The sequence below is a fragment of the Equus asinus genome, chromosome 11, assembly GCF_041296235.1.
Source record: "Equus asinus isolate D_3611 breed Donkey chromosome 11, EquAss-T2T_v2, whole genome shotgun sequence".
NCBI lineage: Eukaryota > Metazoa > Chordata > Mammalia > Perissodactyla > Equidae > Equus > Equus asinus.
Window position 1 is genome coordinate 70,323,925 of NC_091800.1, and position 25,221 is coordinate 70,349,145.

A 25,221-nucleotide genomic window follows, 5' to 3' on the forward strand; every position below is an offset into this window, starting at 1 on the left:
AAATCTTTAAAAATAAATTCATGGGTTCATAAAAATAACCTTACTGTTTGGTGACTGACTATACGAAATAAAGATTATAAACTTGAACTTATGACATACAACTAGCTTTATAAAAAAACCTCTTCAGTATGGTTTGTATAGTGAGATTTAATTTGAGAAAGGATTGAATAACTACTGATATAACTTCCAAAAAGGTAATGCTGGACACGGGAGAGGCCCTTATTAAAATCTGTTAAATGAGAGCATGAATGAATGAATGCCTATATTCGATGTTATGGACTGAAAATTTGTGTACCATCAAAGATTCCAATGTTGAAACGCTACCCTCCAATGTGATAGGATTAGGAGATGGGGCCTTTGGGAGGTAATCAGAGTTAGAAAGGTCATGAGAGTGGAGCCTTTATGGTGGGATTAGTGTCCTTGTAGGAGTCACTAGAGAGCTCGCTTCCTCTCTCTGCTCTCTACCATATGAGGAGACAAGAAGTCAGCAGTCAGTAACGTGGAAAAGGACCCTCACCAGACTTGACAATGCTGGCATCCTGACTTTGAACTTCCAGCTTCTAGAGCTGTGAGAAATAAATTTCTGTTGGTTATATAGACTGAGACCACTCAGTCTATGGTACTTGTTATAGCAGCCTGAATGGACTAAGACATTTGATAAATACTTACATTAGCCACTGTGGCTACCATTTCCACTTTATTCGTCAGCCATCTCTGCCTCTCTCTCACTTTTTATTCCCTCTCTCCTTCAAGCTATAACATATTTCTTTAAATAATGAAGATTTTTAGTAAAAAGCTTTAGTAAAGGTGCACCTTCATAAAGAAGCTTCTTCCTTTGGAAATAGCCCAGACACATACCATCCAAATTTCTCACAATATCTTTTCTTTGAAATGGCGACTAAGAAGCTCCTACTTGAAGAAGGTAGAAAATGTGAGGGCAAGTTTATTCTTGGTTTAAAGAAAACAGGAAAAGCAATGGAGAGACTGTTTTATTTTATGGGGTTTTTTGTTTGTGTTTTGACTTTTAAAATTATTAGGATTTTCATAAATATTTGAACCCTGTGGAAATAATCTCATCAACATTCTATTTCTAGGTTGATAAAGCAATTACAAGCTTGAAAGTGCTGTTTTATTGCAATAAAAAAGAGAGTATTGGTGATATGTGGTTTGTGGTTTATTAAAGCCAGCTTGCTTAGACTTTAGAATGAGTAATTGCCAGCATAATTACTGTTTTACATTATGTGATCTGTACTTGGCTTTTTCAGTGAATCAGTCTTTCTACAGGTTTATGGTGCTCTTGCTTGCAGGACTAAATAAAATGTCGTTAAATAATTTAGCACCTATGGTGTTACCTACAACTGTGGACTTCCACAAAGTTGTCCTAGAGAGTCTTTGAGTTAAGCCCAGGACAAGAACACCCACACACTACACTCTCCACCGCCCTTAGAGCCCAGTCTCCCTAACAGCCTCTGTCTCTACCTTCCCTCCTATCTGCTGAAGAACTCACACCTTCCCAGGCAGCCCTGGACTCAAGGGGGCGCTCTCTCACCCTTGCTGACAAGGTGCTGAATATTAGAGGTGTGCGTCTTTGGGACCCCAGATGCCAAAGCATCCGTTCTGGCTCCCTTGTTTTGGCCCACTCTTTCCCCTTCCTGGCTTCCTCTTTAGGTCACTGGAACACTGGAGACAGTGAAAAAAAGAAGTCACTCGGCTTCTGGAGGAATCCTAAATAATCCCCCTCTCCTCTAAACGCAATAATGTATGTTGGTTCTAAGACCCAGTTGTCACTCATGTGTATTGCCTTCTACAGAATTTGTTTTATTCTTGTACTTTTATCTCAGAAAAATGGGTTATAAGCTCCACAAGGCCATGGTTATCTTCCTTCTTTTTGTATTACTCATAGCAATTTGCATGTAGTAGGTGGTAATGAAATACAGAAAGGGGAGACTCTAGCCCTACAGGATGCTGCTGCTTGTCTAAAGCAGCCCCTGAAAGCTCCCAGGGAGGAGATCCAGGCTGGAGAAGTACATGTCCATTCTTCTACCATCCTTGGGTTTGGCATTAGCTTTGTTTTGCCTCTTGGAGTTTGTGGGGGCTAGGGGAAAAAATGAACTAAGAAGGAGCCTTTCCATGACACGCTAGTGTCTTCTCTGTTCTCTCTAATTTATTTTCAGTTGAACTAACCTACCTGGTTAGCTGTGGTTGTCTACACTGATTAAGCCAGTGATAGCCTGTTTGGTTGCTATTTCACCATCCTTCACTTTTTTCCTCATCCTGAAATGGTAAAAAGGCAACATTGCTCTGTGAAAGGAAATTTCTTTTGTTGATCAAGAGCAATATGGAAATCAACATTTTCTTCTTTTGTTTATAATCCTCGCGTTTTGATAGGCCTCTGGCTCCTAAGATGATGACATGGATTTGACTTGCAGTATTTTGAAGTTTACTGCTTACTTAGGAAATAGTGTTTTATGTCATTCCTATCGCATGTTTAAGGGTGTCATTAAAAGAACAATTCACATTAGCACATCTTCCTGTTCTCTCTTCATTGAGCATCTTTATAAGAGCTCATTGAGAGACCGTGCAATGATAACCACTGCAGGAACTGAGGAAAAATCATACAATTTGTAGAAAGACACATGGTGAGCAGATAGTGGAGACCTAGAGACTGTGAATTAACAAGCAGACTGCAACAGAGTTTAAAATTCTTCAAAACCCTCTCATGCTGATTGCCTATACACTGAGGTGATGATAATTCCTCTTGTTGAAGAACGAGGTGTTTATGTGTTTTTATGGTGCATGTCACCTGAGTGCGAGATGCTTAGACATATTATTTTAGAGCAAGACGCAGCATTTTTATATCTTTATCTACTTAATGACCTCATATTTGCCTCTGCAGGTGATTTGTGCTCGAGTCAGGAGTCTTTAGGGATTAACCACACATAAAGTGTTGTCTCTGAGGGAGATTTTCCTCCAACCAAATTGAACTGAGCTAATTGGAATGTTAGCATAAATCAGAATATTTATCTAATAATAATAATAATGTCTAACATTTATATTCAAGATAAATTTACAGACACATTCTTTTTATGGAAGAACACACACCTCATGTATTGATTTACTGAGTTAAAGGCAAGTGAGCCAATCTGGGCCATGGACTGATAGTAATATATTACACATTTATGAATTTCTCAGCTCATCCCCATGCATTTTCACAGATATTACCTTATTTGATTTTTAATGGTAGAAATATTTCTATGTAGTCTACATTACCTTTTCCAAACCCTTATGGCCAGAAATATTTCTTAAACAAAAATTTCAGACTTTTAAAGGTAAAATATACATATACCATGTGTTACAGAGCATCCAGGGGTTGTCCAGCAGTGCCTGTAGTCAAGCTCATTAATGTTGCTTCAATGAAACTTATGAACAGTCACACCAAATAACTAAATAATAAGTATAAGGAATCTCACATGAGTTTAAGTCAGGTTTTGCTAATAAATGATTTAGAAAAAAACATTTAGCTTTCAGAAGTTGAGGATTTGGCATACAAGTGAGGGATTGGGAACCTACACAAAATATATGTTAAAGGCCCAGGTTTTTGCTTACAAAAGCCAAAAATGTTTCATAAACATCACATCAATTTCTTACTAAAAAATCTGACACCAAAAGTAAAGACAACAAAAGCAAATATGAACAAGTGGAACCACATCAAACTGAAAAGCTTCTGCACAGCAAAGGAAACCATTAACAAAATGAAAAGGCAACCTACTGAATGGGAGAAAACATTTGCACAACATATATCTGATAAGGGGTTAATATCCAAAATATATAAAGAACTCATACAATCCAATAGAAAAAAACAAACAATTCAATTAAAAAATGGGCAGAGCTCTGATAGACATTTTTCAAAAGAAGACATACAGATGGCCAACAGGTTCATGAAAAGATGCTCAACATCATTAATCATCAGGGAAATGCAAACCAAAACCACAATGAGATATCACTTCATACCTGTTAGAATGGCTATTATCAAAACGACAAGAAATAAGTGTTGGCGAGGATGTGGAGAAAAGGAAACCTTTGTGTACTGTTAGTGGGAGTGTAAATTGAGGCACCCACTAAGGAAAAGAGTATGGAGCTTCCTCAAAAAATTAAAAATAGAACTAACATGTGATCCAGCAATTCTACTTCTGGGTATTTATCTGAAGAAAATGAAAACACAAACTTGAAAAGATATATGCATCCCCATGCTCACTGCAACACTATTTACGAAAGCTGAGATATGGAAACAACTCAAAGGTATGTCAATGGATGAATGGAGAAAGAAATTGTGGTATATATGTACAATGGAATATTATTCAGCCGTAAAAAAGAGTGAAATCTTGCCATTTGCAACAATGTAGATGGCCTCAAGGGCATTAGGCTAAGTAAAATGTCAGGCAGAGAAAGAAAAATACTGTATAATCTCTCTTATATGTGGAATTTTAGAAAAATGCAAGCTCATAGGTACAGAGAACAGATTGATGGTTACCAGAGGCTGGCGGGGGTCAAAAGGTAAAAAACAAAAATGTTTTTTCAAGTAGTATACTCAATGTCAAAAATTAAAAAATAAAACAAAGAAAAAAGAACAACCTCTCAAAATTATCAATAAATTGTCCTGTTTTTAATAAAGTTTTGATCATTCTGCTCCAGTCTCCTGCCTCCTTTTTACATTCACGTTTATGCTCTTCTCAAAGATCTTTTCCTTAGGGTCATGACATTTAAATTTCCCTTTTTTGGGAGGAGGGAGATGAAGATTACCTGAGGTAACGTCTGTTACCAATCTTCCTCTTTTTTTTGCTTGAGGAAAATTGTTGCTGAGCTAACATCTGTGCCAATCTTCCTCTATTTTATGTGGGGCACCACCACAGCACAGCTTGATGAGCAGTGCTAGGCCCACGCCCAGGATCCAAACTCATGAACCTCAGGCCACCAAAGAAGTGTGTGCAAACTTAACCACTACACCACCAGGCTGGCCGCCTAAATTCACCCCCTTTTTTTTTTTTGAGGAAGATTAGCCCTGAGCTAACATGCACTGCCAGTCCTCCTCATTTTTGCTGAGAAAGAGCCATCCTGAACTAACATCCATGCCCATCCTCCTTTTTTTATGTGTGGGACACTAGCCACAGCACACTTGATAAGCAGTGTGTAGGTCCAAGCCTGGGATCCAAACCGGCAAACCCCAGGCCACCAAAGCAGAATGTGTGAACTTAACTGCTGCACCACCAGGCTAGTCCCATAAATTTCCAATTATTTTTTTTCATTGAGGTTATGATAGTTTACAACATTGTGAAATTTCAGTTGCATATTATTATTTGTCAGTCATCTTATAGGTGCGCCCCTTCAAGTTTTGTGCCCATCATCCGCCCTTTCCCCTGGTAACAGCTAATCTGTTGTCTTTGTCCATGTGTTTGTTTATCTTCCACATGTGAGTGGAGTCATACAGAGTTTGTCTTTCTCTATCTGGCTTATTTTGCTTAACATAATACCCTCAAAGTCCATTGATGTTGTTGAGGATGGGACGATTTTGTCATTTTTTATGGCTGACTGGTATTCCATTGTATATATATATATATATATATATATATATATATATATATACACCATATCTTCTTTATCCAGTCATCAGTCGATGGGCACTTGGGTTGCTTCCACATCTTGGTTATTGTGAATAATGCTGCAATGAACATAGGGGTGCATAAGTCTCTTTGAATTGCTGATTTCAAGTTCTTTGGATAGAAACCCAGTAATGGGATGGCTGGGTCATACAGTATTTCTATTTTTAATTTTTTGAGAAATCTCCATACTACTTTCCATAGTGGCTACACCAGTCTGCATTCTCACTAGCAGTGTATGAGGGTTTCTTTTTCTCCACAACTTCTCCAACATTTTTTATTTTTGTCTTGTTTATTATAGCCATTCTAACGAGTGTAAAGTGATCTCTTAGTGTCATTTTGATTTGCATTTCCCTGATGATCAGTGATGATGAGCATCTTTCCATGTGCCTATTGGCCATCCATATATCTTTTTTGGAGAAATGTCTGTTCATATCCCCTGTCTATTTTTTGATCAGGTTGTTTGATTTCTTGTTGTTGAGTTGTGAGAGCTCTTTACATATTATGGAGATTAACTCTTTGCCAGATATATGATTTGCAAATATTTTTTCCCAGTTGCTGGGTTATCTTTGCATTTCAATCCTGTTTTCCCTTGCCTTGTAGAAGCTCTTAGTCTGATGAAGTCCCACTTGTTTATTCTTTCTATTGTTTCCCTTGTCTGAGAGGACATGGTGTCCAAAAAGATCCTTTTAAGACTAATGTAAAAGAGTGTACTCCCTATATTTTCTTCTATAAGTCTTATGGTTTCAGGTCTTACCTTCAAGACTTTGATCCATTTTGAGTTTATTTTTGTGAATGGCATAAGAGAATAGTCTGATTTCATTCTTTTAAATGTGGCTGTCCAGTTTTCCGAACACCATTTGTCAAAGAGACTTTCCTTTCTCCATTGTATGTTCTCAGCTCCTTTGTTGAAGATTAGCTGTTCGTAGATGTGTGGTTTTATTTCTGGGCTTTAAATTCTGTTCCATTGATCTGTGTGCCCACTTTTGTACCAGTACCATGATATTTTGATTACTATAGCTTTGTAGTATATTTTGAAGTCAGGAATTGTGATGCCTCCAGCTTTGTTCTTTTTTCTCAGGATTGCTTTAGCAATTCGGGGTCTTTTGTTGCCCCATGTGAATTTTAGGATTCTTTGTTCTATTTCTGTGAAGAATATCGTTGGGATTCTGATTGGGATACCATTGAATCTGTAGATTGCTTTAGGTAGTATGGACATTTTAATTACATTTAGTCTTCCAATCCATGTGCATGGAATGTCTTTCTATCTCACTATGTCATAACCAATTTCTTTCAGGAAAGTCTTGTAGTTTTCATTGTATAGGTCTTTCACTTACTTGGTTAAATTTATGTCAAGATATTTTGTTCTTTTTGTCGCAATTGTGAATGGGACTGTGTTCTTGAGTTCTCCTTCTGTTAGTTTGTTATTAGAGTATAGAAATGCAACTGATTTATATAAGTTGATTTTGTACCCTGCAACATTACTGTAATTGTCGATTATTTATAGTAGTTTTCTGGTGGGTTTTTTAGGATTTTCTACGTGTAAAATCATGTCTGCAAACAGCAAGAGTTTCACTTCTTCACTGGCTATTTGGATTCCTTTTATTTCTTTTTCCTGCCTAATTGCTGTGGTCAAAACCTCCAGTACTATGTTGGATAAGAGTAGTGAGAATGGGCACCCTTGTCTTGTTCCTATTCTCAGAAGGATGGTTTTCAGTGTTTCTCCATTGAGTATGATGTTGGCTGTGGGTTTGTCATGTATGGCCTTTATTATGTTAGGGTACGTTCCTTCTTTACCCATTTTATTGAGAGTTTTTATCATAAATGGGTGTGGGATCTTGTTGAATGCTCTCTCTACATCTGTTTAGATGATCATGTGGTTTTTGTTCCTCATTTTGTAAATGTGGTGTATCATATTGATTGACTTGTGGATATTGAATCATTCCTGTGTCCTTGGTATAAATCCCACTTGATCACGGTATATGATCTTTTTAATGTATTGCTGTATTTGGTTTGTCAATATTTTATTAAGGAATTTTGCATCTACGTTCCTCAGTGATATTGGCCTGTAATTTTCCTTCTTTGTGTTGTCCTTGTCTGGCTTTGGTATCAGGGTGATATTGGCCTCGTAGAATGTGTTAGGAAGTGCTCCATCTTTCTCAATTTTCTGGAATAGTTTGAGAAGGATAGGTATTAAATCTTCTTTGAATGTTTGGTAGAATTCTCCAGAGAAACCATTTGGTCCTTGAATTTTATTTTTGCAGAGGTTTTTGATTACTGTTTCAATCTCTTTACTTATGATTGGTGTATTCAGATTCTCTATTTCTTCTTGATTCACTTTTGGGAGGTTGTAAGAGTCTAAGAATTTACCCATTTCTTCTAGGTTGTTCAATTTGTTGGCATATAGTATTTCATAGTATTATCTTATAATTTTTTGTATTTCTGTAGTATTCATTGTGATTTCTCCTCTTTCATTTCTAATTTTATTTATTTGAGTCCTCTCTCTTTTTTTCTTAGTGAGTCTGGCTAAGGGTTTGTCAATTTTGTTTATTTATCAAAGAACAACTACTTGTTTCATTGATCCTTTCTACTGTCTTTTTAGTTTCAATTTCATTTATTTCTGCTCTAATTTTTATTATTTTCCTCCTATTGACTTTGGGCTTTATTCTTCTTTTTCTAATTCAGTTAGGTGTAGTTTGAGATTGCTTATTTGAGATTTTTCTTGTTTGTTTAGATGAGCCTGTATTGTAATGAATTTCCCTCTTAGGACTGCTTTTGTTGCAGCCCAAATAAGTTGGTATGGTGTGTTTTCATTTTCATTTGTCTCCAGGTAATATTTGATTTCTCCTTTGATTTCTTCAATGATCCATTGGTCGTTCAGTGGCATGTTGTTTACTCTCCACATCTTTTCCCCTTTCCCAGCTTTTTTCTTGTAATTGATTTCTAGTTTCATAGCATTATGGTCAGAAAAGATGCTTGATATTATTTCAATCCTCTTAAATTTATTGAGACTTGCTTTGTTACCCAGCATATGGTCTATCCAAGAGAATGTTCCTTGCACACTTCAGAAGAATGTATAACCTGCTGTTTGGCGATGGAGTGTTCTAGATATATCTGTTAAGTCCATCTGGTCTAGTGTTTCATTTAATTCTAGAATTTCCTTGTTGACTTTCTGTATGGATGATCTATCCATTAGTATAAGTGGCATGTTGAGGTGCCCTACTATTATTGTATTGTTGATATCTCATTTTAGTCTTGTTAATAGTTGCTTTATGTACTTTGATGCTCCTGTGTTGGGTGCATATATATTTATAAGTGTTATGTCTTCCTAGTGGAGTGTCCCTTTTACCATTATATACTGCCCCTCTTTGTCTCTCTTTTCCTGTTTTGTCTTGAAGTCTACTTTGTCTGATATAAGTATGGTGACACCTGCTTTCTTTTGTTCACTATTAGTTTGGAGTATCACCTTCCATCCTTTCGCTCTGAGTCTGTGTTTGTCTTTGGGGCTGAAGTGTAGTTTCTGAAGGCAGCATATTGTTGGGTCTTGTTTTTTAATCCATCCTGCCACTCTATGTCTTTTGGTTGGAGAATTCAATCCATTTATATTTAGAGTGATTATTGAAATGTAGGGGCCTAATGCTGAAAATTTATTGCTCATTTTCTGGTTTTCCTTCATTTCCTTTGTTTCTCATCCCATGTGTTTCAGACTACCAATTCAGTTAGGTAATTTTCTATGCTGGGTTTCTTAATTTTCTTCTTATATGTAATTTTTTCCCTTTCTAATTATTTATTTAGTGATTACCATGTGGTTTGTATAAAACATCTCATAGATGAGATAGTCCATTTTCTGATAGCCTCTTATTTCTTTAGACTAAGCCAGTTCCATCCCTTTCCTCTTCCCCTCTTAAGTTGTTATTATCACATTTTTTTATTCTTGTGTTGTTTTTGTGGTTAAAATGACGAGATTTTATTTATTCTTGTTTTTTCCCTTTATTTTGTAGTTAATGTTATAATTAAGCATTTTCTAACCTGTTCTGATGGAGAGCTACAGTTTTCTGATTTTGTCTGCCCACTTATCTTCTTGCTCAGGGTTTTGTAACCGCTTTCCTTTTTTTTCTTTTTTCCAAGTATGAGGGTCTTCTTGAAGATTTCTTGTTGGGAGGTGGGTGGTCATGTGGCGATGAACTCCCTTAATTGACTATCTGGGAAAGTTTTTATTTCTCCATCATATTTGAAGGATATTTTTCCTGGATAGAGTATTCTTGGCTGAAAGTTTTTGTCTTTCAGAATTTTGAATGTGTCATTCCGCTCTCTCCTAGCCTGTAAGATTTCTGCTGAGAAATCTGCTGACAACCTGATAGGAGTTCCTTTCTAGGTTATTTTCTTCTACCTTGCTGCCCTTAATATTTTTTCTTTGTCATTGATTTTTGCCAGCTTTACTAATATATGCCTTGGAGTTGGTCTTTTTACATTGATAAAGTTTGGAGATCTACTGGCTTCTGTCACATGGATTTCCAGCTCCCTCCCCAGGTTTAGGAAGTTCTCAGCTATTATTTCTTTGAACAAGCTTTCTGCTCCATTCCACTTCTCTTCTCCCCCCTTGGGTACCTATAATTCTTACCTTGCATTTCCTAATTGAGTTGGATGTTTCTCAGAGAGTTTCTTCATTTCTCTTAATCTTAGTTCTCTCTCCTCCTCTATCTGAAGCATTTCTATATTCCTATCCTCCAGACTGTTAATTCTGCCCTCCATATTATCAGCCCTACTGTTCAGGGATTCCAGATTTTTCTTAATCTCATCCATTGTGTTTTTCATCTCCAACATTTCTGAGTGGTTCTTCTTTATAGTTTCAAGCTCTTTTGCAATGTAGCTCCTGAGCTCCTTGAGTTATCTATCTGTATTCTCTTCTTAACTCATTGAGTTTTTAAATGATAACTATTTTGAATTCTTTGTCATTTAGGTTATGGATTTCTATGTCTTCATGATTGTATTCTGGGTACCTGTCATTTTCCTTCTGTTCTGGAGATTTAATATATTTTTCCTACTGTTTGATAGCATGGATTTGTGCCTTGGCATAGAGATAGAGTTTGGTTACTGCTTCCACCTACTGCCATTGGAGGGAGAGGGCAGGAGCTATGTAATTTGCACCCAGCAGGATCCCTGTCAGTTGTTCTTAACCAAGACTGGGCCACTCCTTGGGATCACACTGGCCCTAAGGGGTCTCCCATCAGCTGTGGGAACAATCACACAGGGGCTTTGGGTTGCTGCTGCCTGCTCCCACAGACCTGCCTAGACACACTCTCACCCTTAGGGACTGCAGCAGTGTTACGGGCTTTTGAGGCAGGTGGGAGCTTGTTTGCTCAGACTCACAGCTCTGCCACCTTCTGGTCCCACTGGATCTCACTTGCCCCCTTGGGGCTGCAGTAGAGCTATAGGCATTTAAGGTAGCCAGCGGTTTGCCTGGCCAGCTGCACCGTGTCTGCTCCTAGGTCACACCAGCCTTTGTGCTTGGTGGGTGTGGCCTCCCTACCAAGTCTAAGCCTGAGTCACTCTCTGGGGCCACAGTGGGACTGTGGACTTTCCCACTGGTCCAAAGAGCAATCACAGGGGGCTTAGGGCTGCAGTCACCTGTTTCCACAGTCACGCTGATGCACAGACCCTACCTCAGGACTGTGGCGGTGCTATGAGTGTTTCAGCTGGGAGAGAGTCACTTGTGGGTACTGGCCTATCTGGGTGCTGGAGAGTTCTCACATATCTCCACCACCTCTCCAGGGGTAGTCCATCCACCTTCCAATGTATAGCAGTGCGGGTCTCTCAGGCATCCTGAGGTGCTGCATGAGTATCCTCCATTGATTGGTGAATGTCCATTTAGTTGTAGTTCAAAAGGGGAGAAACAAAGAAAACCGCTCACTCTTCCATGTTGCTGACATCACTCCCTAAATTTACAAATTTTAATAGTGAAAAGAATATATACTTTGGAGCCAGACACATCTAGATTTTAATCATACAGTGAATTTCTATAATTTACTTGAACTTTTGATACATCATTTTATTCACCTCTGAAGTGGGAGTAATAATATGTATCTTGTAGAGGCTATGTAAACATTAAAAAATAATAAGTAAATAAATAAACAATGTGCTTAGCCTAAAGGAGTTTGAGGCAAGACTGCTAATTGTGTACCCAATGTCCCTGTCCTCCTCTTATTGCTTAATGGCAGAACCTTAATTTTTAGTTTTTGCATGGTTACTATAAATAATGACTACGTCTCACAGCCTCCCTTGAGGGTGGGTGGACATGACACAAAATTGTGGCCAATGAAATGAAAGCAGAAGTGCTGGATGGCACCTTCCAGAAAACCTGAGGAAATAGTGGGTGTATACCCCTTGTTCTTTCCCCTGTCTTGCTTCTTCTACCCTGGAACCCCCACAAGGTGCTCCAGCAGACGTCCCTGGACCATAATGGAGGGCTGCACCCTAGAGGTGGTGGCATAATGAGCAGATGACAGCTGGGCAGCTCCTTGCTGCTCTGTGGAGCTGGCCTTCCAGCCCTGCACTGCCTGCTTCTGGATTTCCTTTGTGAAGAGAGAAGCCAAAGTCCATCTTGTTAAGCCACTGTTATTTTGGGTTGTCTGATGCTTATAGCTGAACCTAATTCTAACTTATAAATATTTTCAATAAATGTTGGTTCTCTTGAGCTGTGCTCATAATTAACGTTTTATTGGCACCCACAAACTCTCCTTGCAGGTCTTCTGAACCTTCCAGCTGGAGCTGACTGGTTAATTCCTGTGGTGCCTTCACAGCATAGCTGTGGGTACCTCCTCCTCACACCCTGGTGGCAGTGCCTTCTTTCTCTCAACCCTTCAGCATGGTCTTGTTTAACCAGCAGTTTGTTATGTAAGGCATCTTCCATGACATTGTTGTTTTATCCTACTTTCATTTCCTATGGCCTCTTTTAGATCTTTTTAATGGTCTCATCTTAAATTCCTTTAATTCCTATTTTATGATTCTAGAACTCTTTTGATGTTTCATTATGAAATACTTTATTAGGCTTTCTTTTTGCCTCCTCTCTTCCAAATTTTTCATCAGATCTTTCTTTCTTTCTTCTTTCTGTCTCATTTTCCCATTTTAGAAAAAGTTTTCTCTTCATTGCTTTATTCCTCTCTTGGGATTATATTGGCTTCTTCCCAGACCGCAGCCCAGCTTCAGAAGCGAAGCTCATATATTCTTCACAACACTCTGGTGAGATTAAAACTGATAGAAAGTAATGAGCACATTAACATTTATGTACACTTAAAACACACAAAACAGTAGTATGTACTGTATGAGTACACAAAAATGTAGAGAAAGTAAGAAAAAAAATGTACCAAGTAGGTACACATCAACTTTAATGTGATTACATATTTGGAAGCAGGGGGAGAAATGGGGTAAGGTAGGAGTCTTTGGTGATATCTGTAACTTTTTAAGCAGCTGTATTGAGGTATAATTAACATACAGTAAATGACACATACTTAAAATGTACAATTTGATAAATTTTGACATATGTATGCACCATGAAATTATCCCCTCAATCAAGATAGTGAACATATCTATCAGCCCCAAAAGTCTCTTGCATCCTGTTGTCATTCCTTCCATTGGCTCCCTGCTCCCAGTCTCATCCAGGCAAACACTGATCTGCTTTCTCTATGGATTAATTTTCATTTTTGAGACTGTTATACAAATTAAATCATAAAATATCTCTTTCTTTGGTCTGGCTTTTTTCACTGAACATAATTATTTTGAGATTCATCCATATTTTGAGCGCACTGATAGTTTATCCATTTTTTATTGCTGAGTAGTAGTTCATCATATAGATATACCATAATTTGTTTGTCTGTTTAACTAGTGGTTGTTTCCAGTTTGGTGATATTATAGAAACACTTTATGCAAGCCCTGAATGAACATTTGTTTTTATTTCTCTTGAATAAATACCTGGGAATGGCATGAATGGATCATAGAGTAGGCATATGTTTACCTTTTCAGAAACTGCCTGTCTTCCAAAGCAGCTATAACACGTTACATACCAACCAGTAGCATATGAGAGTTCTACTTACTCCACACTGGCCCTGACGTCTGGTACTGGGGATACATAGTATTTGATAGATGTGTACTGGTATCTGATTGTGGTTTTAATTTGCATTTCCCTAATGACTAATGATGTTGAGTATCTTTTCATACGCTTATTTACTATTCATATCTCTCCCTGGTAAAGTATCTCTTCAAATCTTTTGCCTATTTTTTATTGTTGTTGTTTCTTATTATTGAGTTTTGCAAGTTCTTTATATATTACGGATACAAATCCTTTGTCAGATATGTGATTTGCTAAGACTTTCTCCCAGTGTTTGGCTTATCTTTTACTTCTCTCAGCAGTACCTTGAAGAGCAGAATTTTTTAAATTTTCAGTAAGTAAAATTTATCATTTTTTTCTCTTATGGATTATGATGATGTCTATGAAATCATGGCTTCACCATGACCACAAGGATTTTCTCCTATGCTTTTTTCTATTAGTTTTTGAGTGTTACATTTTACCTTTTGGATTATGATCCATTTTGAGTTAATTTTTGTACAGGTAAAACGTGGATAAAAGCTTATTTATTTTATTTTTTTTTTGCTGAGGGATATCTAGTTGTTCTAGCACCATTTTTTGATAAGAGAATTCTTTCTTCACTGAATTTCCTGTGCATGTGAGTGTGTGTGTGTGTTTGTGTGTATGTGTGTCTAATGAGAGAGAGAGATTTCTGGTTCTTGTTAAAAGAAGTGCTTTCTAAAAATAGAGTTGGAGATCTTCATGTCATAGGATTGTTACGGGCATTAAAGGAACTAATATGTGCAAACGGCCTGCCATACTGTTATTGCCCAATGAAAGCTAGTTCTGTTTAGGGGCTGGCCCAGTGGCACAGTGGTTAAGTTCCCATGTTCTGTTTCTCAGTGGCCCAGGGTTCGCCAGTTCAGCTCCTGGGTGTGGACATGGCACTGCTTGGCGCACCATGCTGTGGTAGGCATCCCACATATAAAGTAGAGGAAGATGGGCACAGATGTTAGCTCAGGGCCAGGCTTCCTCAGCAAAAAGAGGAGGATGGGCAGTAGTTAGCTCAGGGCTAATCTTCCTCAAAAAAAAAAAGAAGTAAAAAGCTAGTTCTGTTTAGAAAAAATACTTTGTACCATTCAATTTACAACCAAATTATAACACAGAATGGTAGTGGTAATGGAAATTATCTCCTCCATTTGGATTACATGGAAGGAGACAAAGAGACAGACATTTCCTTAGTATCAAATTTTGAGCTTTCATCTTTAGGTGAGCAATACATGCCTTAGCAAGCACTGTGAATCATCTCATGTAGGAATACACAAAGTGTGCTTGAGGAGCAAGGGCTGAAGCCTTCTTTCATTGTCTAACCCAAGGACAAACTGGGATAATAAAATTAGTATGTCAGAGAGAGAGAGAGAGAAAAAAAGAGGAGTTTTCTAGTTTCAGAGGCTAATGCCAGTGCCCGTAGTAGGGGTAGGGTGCAGGAGGGCCTCTCTTCTCTAGGGCGATAAGTAGAATGCCCATCTGGGCTGGAATCCCAACCTCCAGAGGTGCGTTGAGCACAGAACCTTCACTAATTTAAAAGATAGTGGTATTCTTACATCATCTCAGCTGATATGGATGCAAAAGGAGGCTCTGCCCTCAGAGGAGTAGAGAGAAGACATGGGCCATCCTCTGCCCTGAACTGCAAAAACCAAGGAGTTGAGGCAGAACCTGCATGGCATAAGATGCTTAATTCAGTCAATTATTTCTGTCTTGACTTTTGTTTCACTACTTGTTTGAGGCTTTTAAAAATGTTTTATACTTTCTATATTCAAAACATCACAGAATATTTTTAGTCCATTTGTTTAGCAATTGGTTTTCCAACTTCTTCATTTTCTGTATATGTAACACCTTGGTCTCTTTGGATTTTATTACTTTACTGATTTCTCTCACCTCTGGTACATGGTCAGTCCAATCAGAATTTATTTATTTTTTGAATCTTTATTTTTTTATGTAGACTATGATAGTTTTTAACATGGAGTTTCATGCAGTTACATCTTTCCTGTATGCCTATCCTTATTTCTTGCTATTTATTAGCCTTTGCACATAATATTCTCTCTCTGTTTTCATTGGCGTGCTTGGCAATTCCCTATTTAGTATCATCTGAAAATTTCATTAATGTACATGTTCTTCCAGATCATTAATAAAGTTGTAGCTCAAACTAAACCTGTCATTCATTCCCATGGCTCCCTTCTGGTCATCTTCTTGCAGTTCAACATGTTGCCCTTTATCATAGTATTTTTTTTTTCATGGATTTTCCAGCCACTTTCCAATCCTCCAGATATTGCTCATATGCAGTCATTTTAAATTAATTCTGTGATTGGTGTTTCAGAATATAGTAGAGTGCCTTGCACGTAATAAGCTCTAGATAAACATTACTAGAACTGAATTGGGTCACCAGGTATGCCATTTGCTTTATTCAGTGTGTTTGGCAGTCCCTACTACTACCAAAAAAAAAAAAAAGAACATAAATCTTTTTTGTGACAGACTTTTTTAAAACAGCTTTCAGCCACCTTCACTAGTGTTTTTAAATATTTAAGGATGCTACATTTCTTTTGATAGGTTAGATACTATCTTAACCCAGGTACTGATGGAGACAATAAGGAAGGAAGGTATCCGTATACTATATATATATATTCTATAGCAACTTTAATACTAACTAGTTTTAAAGATGTCCCTATAACCCTACTGAACTCTTAATAGGATTTGAAACATCTTATAAGAAATCCATATTTACAGTAAGACCAACACCAATTATCATAGGACATAAGTGAAGAACATAATTAAAAGAGAATAAAAGGGAAGAAAACATATTTTAAAAGTCCTTCTAGACTCTATCAAGAGTGGCAGAAGGGAGAGGAGAGGAGAGTCTGAGTTTAGTAGCCAGCATAGGACTGAATTCTGACTCTATTACTCATGAGATAAATGGCCTCAAGCAAGTTATGTAATCCCTTTCAGCCTCAGTTTCTTCATCAATGATATGGGGATGATAATATTTCACCATACGAGAGTTTGTGAATTCACAGATAATGTAAATAAGGCTCTAGGAGAACTCCTGGCATACGATGGACTGGGGACACATTCTTACTCCGTTTCCTTAATCTCAGAAAATGGCTGCCCCATTGCTCAAACCGGAAATGAATTCAAAAGAGACCTGTGATTGGCTTTGTCTTTCACCTCCACATCAAAACAATAGCAAGTCGCATTGCCACTTTCTTGAGACTACTTCAAATCCACCCCCTGCCACCTCAGTACCTTGCCCCTGAATCACTGTCATGGACTTTAAGTCTTTCTGCTTCAACTCAGCCCTTCTCCAGTTCGCTGCTTGAAGAACAGCCAGATTTAACCTTGTAGAAGTGCAAATCAGATCCTGAGGCTCCATTGCTTACACCTTGCAGGGACTTCTCACTGACTTGAAATCAAATCCAACGCCCTTATTTACTTATGATCTGGCCGCTTCCCTCAGACCGTGAGCTATGAAAGGACAGGGACCAATCTGTCATTTCAGCAGATACCTGGCAATATCTGGCACATTGCCTAACACACAGGAGGCACTCACAAATATTTCTGCATGAAGGAAATACTCTGCATTATTGCTGCAAGGGAGAAAGACTTTTCTCCCAGCTTGGTCATACGCTCTCCTCCTAGGTGAGTGTTCTAAAATAGATTGCTCAAAGACACCTAGTAGTGAGAAACGGTAAAACTATGATTGCTCCTCCAGTGGCCCCACCTTCATTCTCCAGAAGCTGACATTTAATAATCATTGAGTATTCAAGAATGCAGTTCTTATAGATTAAAGTAACTATTTGTTAAAGAGGAGGGGACAAATTAAATTGGAGAATCCTTTGATGAACATTACGTTCAAATCATTAGAATTTCATATAGATGTAATTGCTCCCTCAGAAATAGATTAAATATACACAGCATTTTAAATGACATTTTTACATTGTTAAAGCACAATTGATTATAAATTATGAGTGTTTTAAACCAGGCATGTTTCCTCTCCATCAATCAGCATTATCATGACCATCTTTTTAATAAGATTATTTGCTAATGCAAAACTAAGATGAGCAATGCCTGGAGCAGCGTTAGCACAGAGAATGATCAAGTGACAGCACACCCACCATGTGAATCTCTCGCCAGGACATGGTGTCTGAAGAAATTTGTTTTCCTTCATTCATGCATACCAGTATAGCTTCTGCTAATGGGTATTTTTTTCAGATGAGGAGTCACGAGTGCCTTTAAGCTTCAAGGTGCTAATCATTAGCAGTTAAGAAGCATCTCAGAGAACAAATTCTGGCATTCTCCCCAAAAGCTGAAGGTTGAGATGCTGCCGGGCTATTTTGGATGCTGGATTTTGACATTTATACTCATTCAAATTAGGAACATAATAGATTAAGTTGACAAAAAAAGTAAAGCCATCAGGCTCTCAGTTGTGCAATCCAGTAGACTGCTCAGCTGGGTGCGTTAGCCAAGAAGTTCTAATGTGCTATTTATCTGCATAATTTCTTTTAAGAGCCTAGGAAGATGCATGATGAAAACCATCTACAGCCAAAAACAGAGGAACACACAAAATCTCTAAAAGGCAACATTGTTATTCTAAAAATCTGAGAAGGGCTGATGTGTTTTGTGTGTTAGGGGTGGGACAGGGACATGGGAAGGGAGCCATGCAAATGCAGAAATGCCGAGAATCGTATTGGGAAATTATCAGGAAACATGTCTGACAACTCTCCTTATAACAGTTACCTATACCTGTTACCAATTAACTCATTCTTATTCATTATAAGCATTCGCTCTAAAAAAGTCATCGGCATGTATGAGAGATGATATGAAATACAAAGCGTGAAAACTTGTTCAAAACATAGAATAGATATTGATTGAGAACACTATGTTGTATTCTGAGGAACAAACAGTAGAGAGAGCCAAGGTCTTCATTCCTGGCACTTAAGAGTGGGCCCAGTCTACCCTTCTCCAGACTTCCCTATCTCTCTGCACTAAATAAATGGAAACTGTGCTCTCTCCTACTGTATACGGAGTAATTAAAAACTAAACAAAAGCAGTAAAGATGAGCTAAGACTAAATATATCTATCATATAATAAAGTTTAAACTGGCTAAACTCATCTAAGAGACTCTCAGACATACCACACAAAACACACCTATACTCTATAGAAGGAAGACTCCTAAAACTAAGTGACAGAGAATTGAAAATAAGTAAATCATCACAAAAAAAGAACTGGTTAAATAAGCTATGGTACACTGATAAAATGGAATATGCTGCAGCCTTTCATGAGAGACGCTTTTCTCTTTGTGTTGAGACAGAAAAAATCTGCCAAGACGCAGATCATATGTCATTGTTTATGAGAGGCCTTTTTTTTTTTTTACATTTTAACATCTCTGAAATCAAGATATGCCTTTCAAATAATAGCCTGTCATATTTAAATGGCAGAATATTTTTTTCTTTCATAGCAGTAAAATAATAATGGTGTATCTTCTGGTCAGTAAGAACTTAAATTTGATTGAATATTGTAGTTAAGTGGAAAAAAAGTTCAGATTAGTAACTATGTATCATATATGCAAGAAAATGAATATTTGTAAACACACACATTTTCCGTCTTTATTAGATCATTAGCATCAGTATTCAAACAAGCGTTTTATTTCTCCCATTAAAAAACAAATCTCTTTTGATCATATTTTCTCCCTCCAGTTATTACCTCTTTTCTTGGCTTTCTTTTACAGCAAAATTCCTCAGGAAACTTAATCTATACACGTTTTCTCTCGTTTCTCTTCTGCTTCTTACTCCTCAATCCATTCTAATTCATTTTGTCCCACTAAAACTCTTCCCATCAATATTACCATTGACCTCAATCTTGATAAATTGTTTAGCAGCATGAGACACAGTTGTCTTGCTTCCTCCTTGAGGTATGTTTCTTCCTTTGGCTTCCGGGACATCTCACACTGGTTTTCCTCCTCCAAATTGCTGCTCCTTCTTAGTCTCTTTGCTTTTTCCTCCTTATCTCTTTCCCTACTAATTGTTGGAGGATCCCAGGGCTGCATCCTTCTTCCCTTCCTCTCTCTATCAACATGCACTTCCTTGGGGTCTCCTCCATACTGACAGCTTCAAATACCCTCTATTTGCTTTTGACTCAATCTTTTATCTCCAGCTCAGATCTATTCCCTGGTTTCATACTCATATATACAACTTTGCCTAGCATCTCCAATTTGATGTCTAATAAGCATCTCCAGCTTAGGATATATAAGACTGAACTTCTCATCTTCCCCCTCAAGAGCTACTCCTCCTTCAGTCTTCCTATCTCAAGTAATGACACCTCCATTATTTCAGCTGTGCTGGTTAAATTCTTTAGAGTCCTTCTTGATTCCAGCCCAACTTCCTCTTGCAGCCCACATGCAAGCCATGGTGTGTTCTTGTTGACTCTGCCTTCAAAGTGTATCTAAAATACGACCATTTTTCTCCACCTCCATTGCTGCCATCCTGATCCAAGTCACCAGTCATCATCTTTTGCCTGTATTACTACAGTGTCTTTCTTAGTGCTCCTCTTTAGGTTATTCTCAACAAAGTATCCAAGATATCCTGCCAAAATGTAAGTTAGATCATGTCATTCCTTCTCAAAAACCTCCAATGGCTCTCTATTTCTTTCAGAATAAAAGCTAAGCTTATCATAGTGACACATCTAAGCGTGATTTGATCCACTGTGGACCTTGACCTCATTTCCCACTCTGTTCCCAAATTTACTCTTCCTGAATGCTCTTCCCTAACATCCACAGAGCTGACTCTCTCTCCTCCTTCAAGTCTCTTCAAATGTCATTTTGTCTGTAAAGCTTTTTCTGACCATTCTTAAATTTTTCCACCCATGTCTATGCCTCCCCAAGACTCCCCACCACCATTCCCTGTTTGAATTTTCTTCATAGTAATTGTGATCTTCTAATAGACTACAAAATTAGCATCAGTATCTCATCTATTGCCTGTCTCTGTACACTAGAATGTAGACTCCTTGATGGCAAGGAGTAGTAACTCTTGTTCACTGACATATGCACTGTATTCAATGCCCGACACGTATTGAGTGCTCAATAAATATTTGCTCAGTGTTATGAATTCCTTATATGAGCATAGCATAGTTCTGGAAGGATACACAAGAGAGTGATGATAAAGGCTTCTCTGTGGAGGGGAACCAGATTTCTGGGAGAGAAATGGGAAATCTATACATTTTCAATCTTTGAATTTTATGCTGCGTTACTCATTTAAAACAATCAAATTAGATTATTTACAAACAATTAAAAAATATTAGGTAAAACCTCTAATCTCAATTGTGAGTTGGGATGGAGTAACAGATTTTGAATCAAGGGTGTGAAATATTCGATACCAATTTGAGGTCACCCAACACTCTCTTTGCTCTGGTTGTGTCTCTGCTAATCACAGCGGTAATTTAATATGTCAATAAGGAGGAACTTATATTCTTGGTGATATTCCGAATCACTAGTTCATCCTTTCCCATTCCTTTGCTCCACTCTTTAAGAGAATTTGCAGAAAAGTAGTGTCCAGAAGGATAGAGCTTTTTAGACCAAAGTCAAGTTAGTTCTTGAACGACAGCAACAAGATTTCATCTTCTCCTCTAAGGGGGAGACGGACACCAGCCTTAGAACAGCAGATGGATAGTGCTCACAAAATGGACCAACTCAGTGTGTCTGGCAACAAGATTGGGGCAAAAACAATACTTGATTAAACAAGTGCCAGATACTAGCTAGCACGTAATTGTGGGAAGTTAGAAGTAGCAGTTATGATGTTGCCGAGCAAAGATGCTTTGTTAGCATTAAGCGCTTTTCCCTCCAACTGAAACATAAACCCACAAGGGAAACAATCCATTCTTTATTATTTTTAAAAGTAACTTTTTGTCTTGAAAACAATTTACTGCCACCAGAAATGTCTTCTTTTAGAAAAGTGTCTAATTGGCTGCCGTTTGACATTATGTGGCATGATTAAAGTTTTGAAATTCTCTTAATGTGTGCATTTTTTTTTCTTGCCACTGAGCAACATTTGTACAATCCCAAAGCTTCCCTTTCTGTCTTACACGGCTTAATCTATTCTGAGAGCTTCTCAGCCTGAGAGGATTTTGAGAGAGTTAGGTTCTTGGTACAACTTTATGGCGTTAAATGAGTCAGACTAATATAAAGATAAAACGTAACCATGGTTATTATTACTTTTGATTAACTTTTATTCTGCACACCACACTATCAAGACATTTTCCACTAATACCTGACCTATTGGTTTGTAGAAATGTAGACTTCTACCTGCCCCGATTCTAGTCCAACGATCTACCTCACTGTGACAAACATTTGTGAATCATTGAATTGACAGGACAGACTATACAAGTGTGATTGTGCTTCCTCTTCATCTGAAAGAGTGCTTGTTAGAAATGCAAATCCTCAGGCCTCCCCCATGACTGCCAAATGATCTGTGATTTTGATGATTCTCGTGATTCTGATGCTCACTATGGTTTGAGAACTAATGAGTGAGAGAATGGAAAATAAATAGAAGACAAAGTCTTTTTTCCTTTGAAATGTACGATATAGTCAGTGAAGACAAACTCCTTACATATAAAGCAATTTTGTTTTATTATCAAGTAATGAGTGAATAGCATGAGAGGCACTCAACAAAGATCTGCTATATGAATACATGGCTGCATGAATGAGTTCAGCACAGACATTGTTGGAGCATGATGGACATGCTTCTTTCCAATGCTGCTCTGCCTTCTGTGTGATTCTTTGGTTTCACAAGATTAACAGATATCCCGTGTCTCTATAAGCAAGACAAAGCCTTGTCATCTTTAATGTTATACCAGCATCCCATTGAAAGAGGGTGTGTGAAGCTAGTGGTTATAATGTTGTTAAAAATTACAAAGGGCTTCACTTATTTTGAGTGAATGCTAGTTAATACAAACGGCAATACAGAATAGGAATAGAGCGTGCCACGTCCTAACCAGGGGCAAAGGATGAGGGAGTGGGATTTAAAAATTTGAATCCAAAATACAGCAGAAAAGAAGAAAAACATAAACACAGATGAAATCAGAACAATAGGAACAATGAAATAAGATGATTAGAAATAATTCCATATATATCAATAATCTCAATAGATATAAGAGGAACAAAATCTCTAGTTTAAATACAAAGATCTTAGTTTGAATAAAAGACAACCAAAATTCAGCTACATTCTGTTTACAACTGACACACATAAAATGACACAAAGAAAACATAAGGACAGAGAAAGATTGAAAGTGAAAGAAGGAAAACAGATATACCAGGTGAATGTTAACAATAAATGTACTTGAGGCCACTGCAGTCGCATTATTCTGCTACCTGTAACTATAAGATTTCCAGCTCCTGCACATTTTAGAGGAACAAGAACACATAATTAAATACCACGATTTCAGTGCATGGTATTTCAATGGAATATTCAGGCTTGTTCTAAATTCTGAGGTCATTTTCTCCCTAAAAAAATGCTCATTTCTAAGTTTTTCATAAAATAGAATTACATTCCTATGATTAGAGATATTTTCATTTTCTTATTAAAATGCTCTAGATGAAGGTGCATTCTATGTGAAACACATTTCAGTAGGAAATTACGTCCTAACTGTTTTCGCTATAGCTCATGAACTTGAGTACCAAGATGCTGCAATTTAAGTCCAGTAAAATGTTAATTGAGGGAATGTTGAAGACTTGTAACTTCTTTGATAAAACCAAGTGCAGATTGCCAGTGTTGGAGTGGACAGAGAATCTTCTCAGGATACTATGTTGTGTCCCCTCTAACCTTTTTCTTATCTTCCAAGACTTATGGAGAAATGTGACTGATTTTTTTAAAGTGGTAATACATCTCCTCATATGGCTGTAGTAACGAGTGTGACATTTCCAAGGAGACCTCTAGTCCTCCCCATGCTTCATTGCCAGCTTTGAATGATCACGTCTGATTTCATTAATACTAGTGGAGGGGGTGGGTTTCCTTATAGTGAAACCGGTGGTTAAGTGATGCTGCCTCAAGCCATTCTTTGTTCCGAGTTATTCATCAGAGGTGCCTCAAAAGAAAGTCGTTTGATGTGGAAAAGTGAGTTGAAAAAAGTTGAGAGCTTCAAAATTTGTGCTTTAAAGATATTAAGGATATTGAACAGTCGTGTGGCCATCCTGATACTGCCTTGCTCTGGCATCTTTGTGAGTCTTTGGACTGAGCATTTGTATTGGGAGAGCAAGCCTCTGAGATGACCCAGCTTTCCCTGGAGAACATGGCCATTAAACTTCCCCTATTCTTCTCCTGTAGGAGTGCTACATACTGTGAGTAAAATCCCATAATGACAGTGGAAATCCTGCTTAGTGAACAACGGATCTTTCTATTCTTTTTGAAGTGGGGAAATGGGGGCATGTTTCTTTATAGTTTTTCTGGAGCTCTTAGTGCTTGTGCTATATGAAATAAAACCAAAACACAGTTTGCGGTCTTTTCTTTGTTAGTTTGACAATGAGGGTGTTGTGATTCAGGAGGTTTCAAGACAGCTCTCTATTGTAATATCCATTTGGGGGTAGGGTCTAATTTTTGAAGATTTATCAATATGGTGCTTGAAAAGGTATATCACAGGAAATGTTTGTACCTTACAACTCTTTTTCCTGGCTATGATTTATTGGACTATGGGACTATAAATCAGGCTTTCTGATTCCTTCTTCTCTTTCTGAAATAAATGACTCATTCTGTAGGGCCAGGCTTATCCCTTTTTCTTTTTCTTCTTCTTTTTTTTTTTTCATTTTCACTGAAAACCTTGCTTTCGTCTGCCTCAACTGCATACATGTCATTTTTTTCTGTTAATTCCCCCATTATCTAGGAATGCTCATTTAAAGAATATTTCTATAAAAGTCATGTATCATTTAGGAAATGCAAGAAGTAAAAAATTTAAAACATTTGAATTCTTAGGAAAATGCATAGATTTCAATATATAAGCCACATTGTTGCTTGGAAACATAGTACAAATGAAATTTTATCTTGTTTTGATTTTTTTCTCTTTCTGTAAAGAGTGTAATTTTCACTTGGCTTGAAAAATATGAATTCAAATTAGAAATCAGGTTGTAAGCAATGTTTATTTCTTTAAAGCCAAACTTCTAGAAAACCAGAAAGAAAATAATCGTATTTTTTACGACACGGCAGGTAAACCACCACCATATTTAGAATCTAGAAGATTTTGAAGCGAACGACAGGGTAAATCAATAACTCCCACATGGAGGGAAGAAATGATTTTCTATTCAGGATATCAAACAAAACTAAGGGGATATTAATGGCTGAATGAACAGGCTTCCCATTTGCACTTGCATGAGGAGGAGGTTACGGATTGGCAGTTGCTCATATAAATCAAGTCTGGTAAGAACCATATGAATAAGTGTTTGACATTTTCAGTTGGAAAGGAGCAGCTTGT

At 37.6% G+C, this 25,221-nt stretch overlaps 1 protein-coding gene across 1 annotated transcript in view; it reads left to right on the forward strand.

The window, feature by feature from the left end:
- Positions 1-25,221, forward strand: part of HS6ST3 (heparan sulfate 6-O-sulfotransferase 3) — a 658,248-nt gene that overhangs the window by 544,651 nt on the left and 88,376 nt on the right. The window lies entirely within an intron of this gene.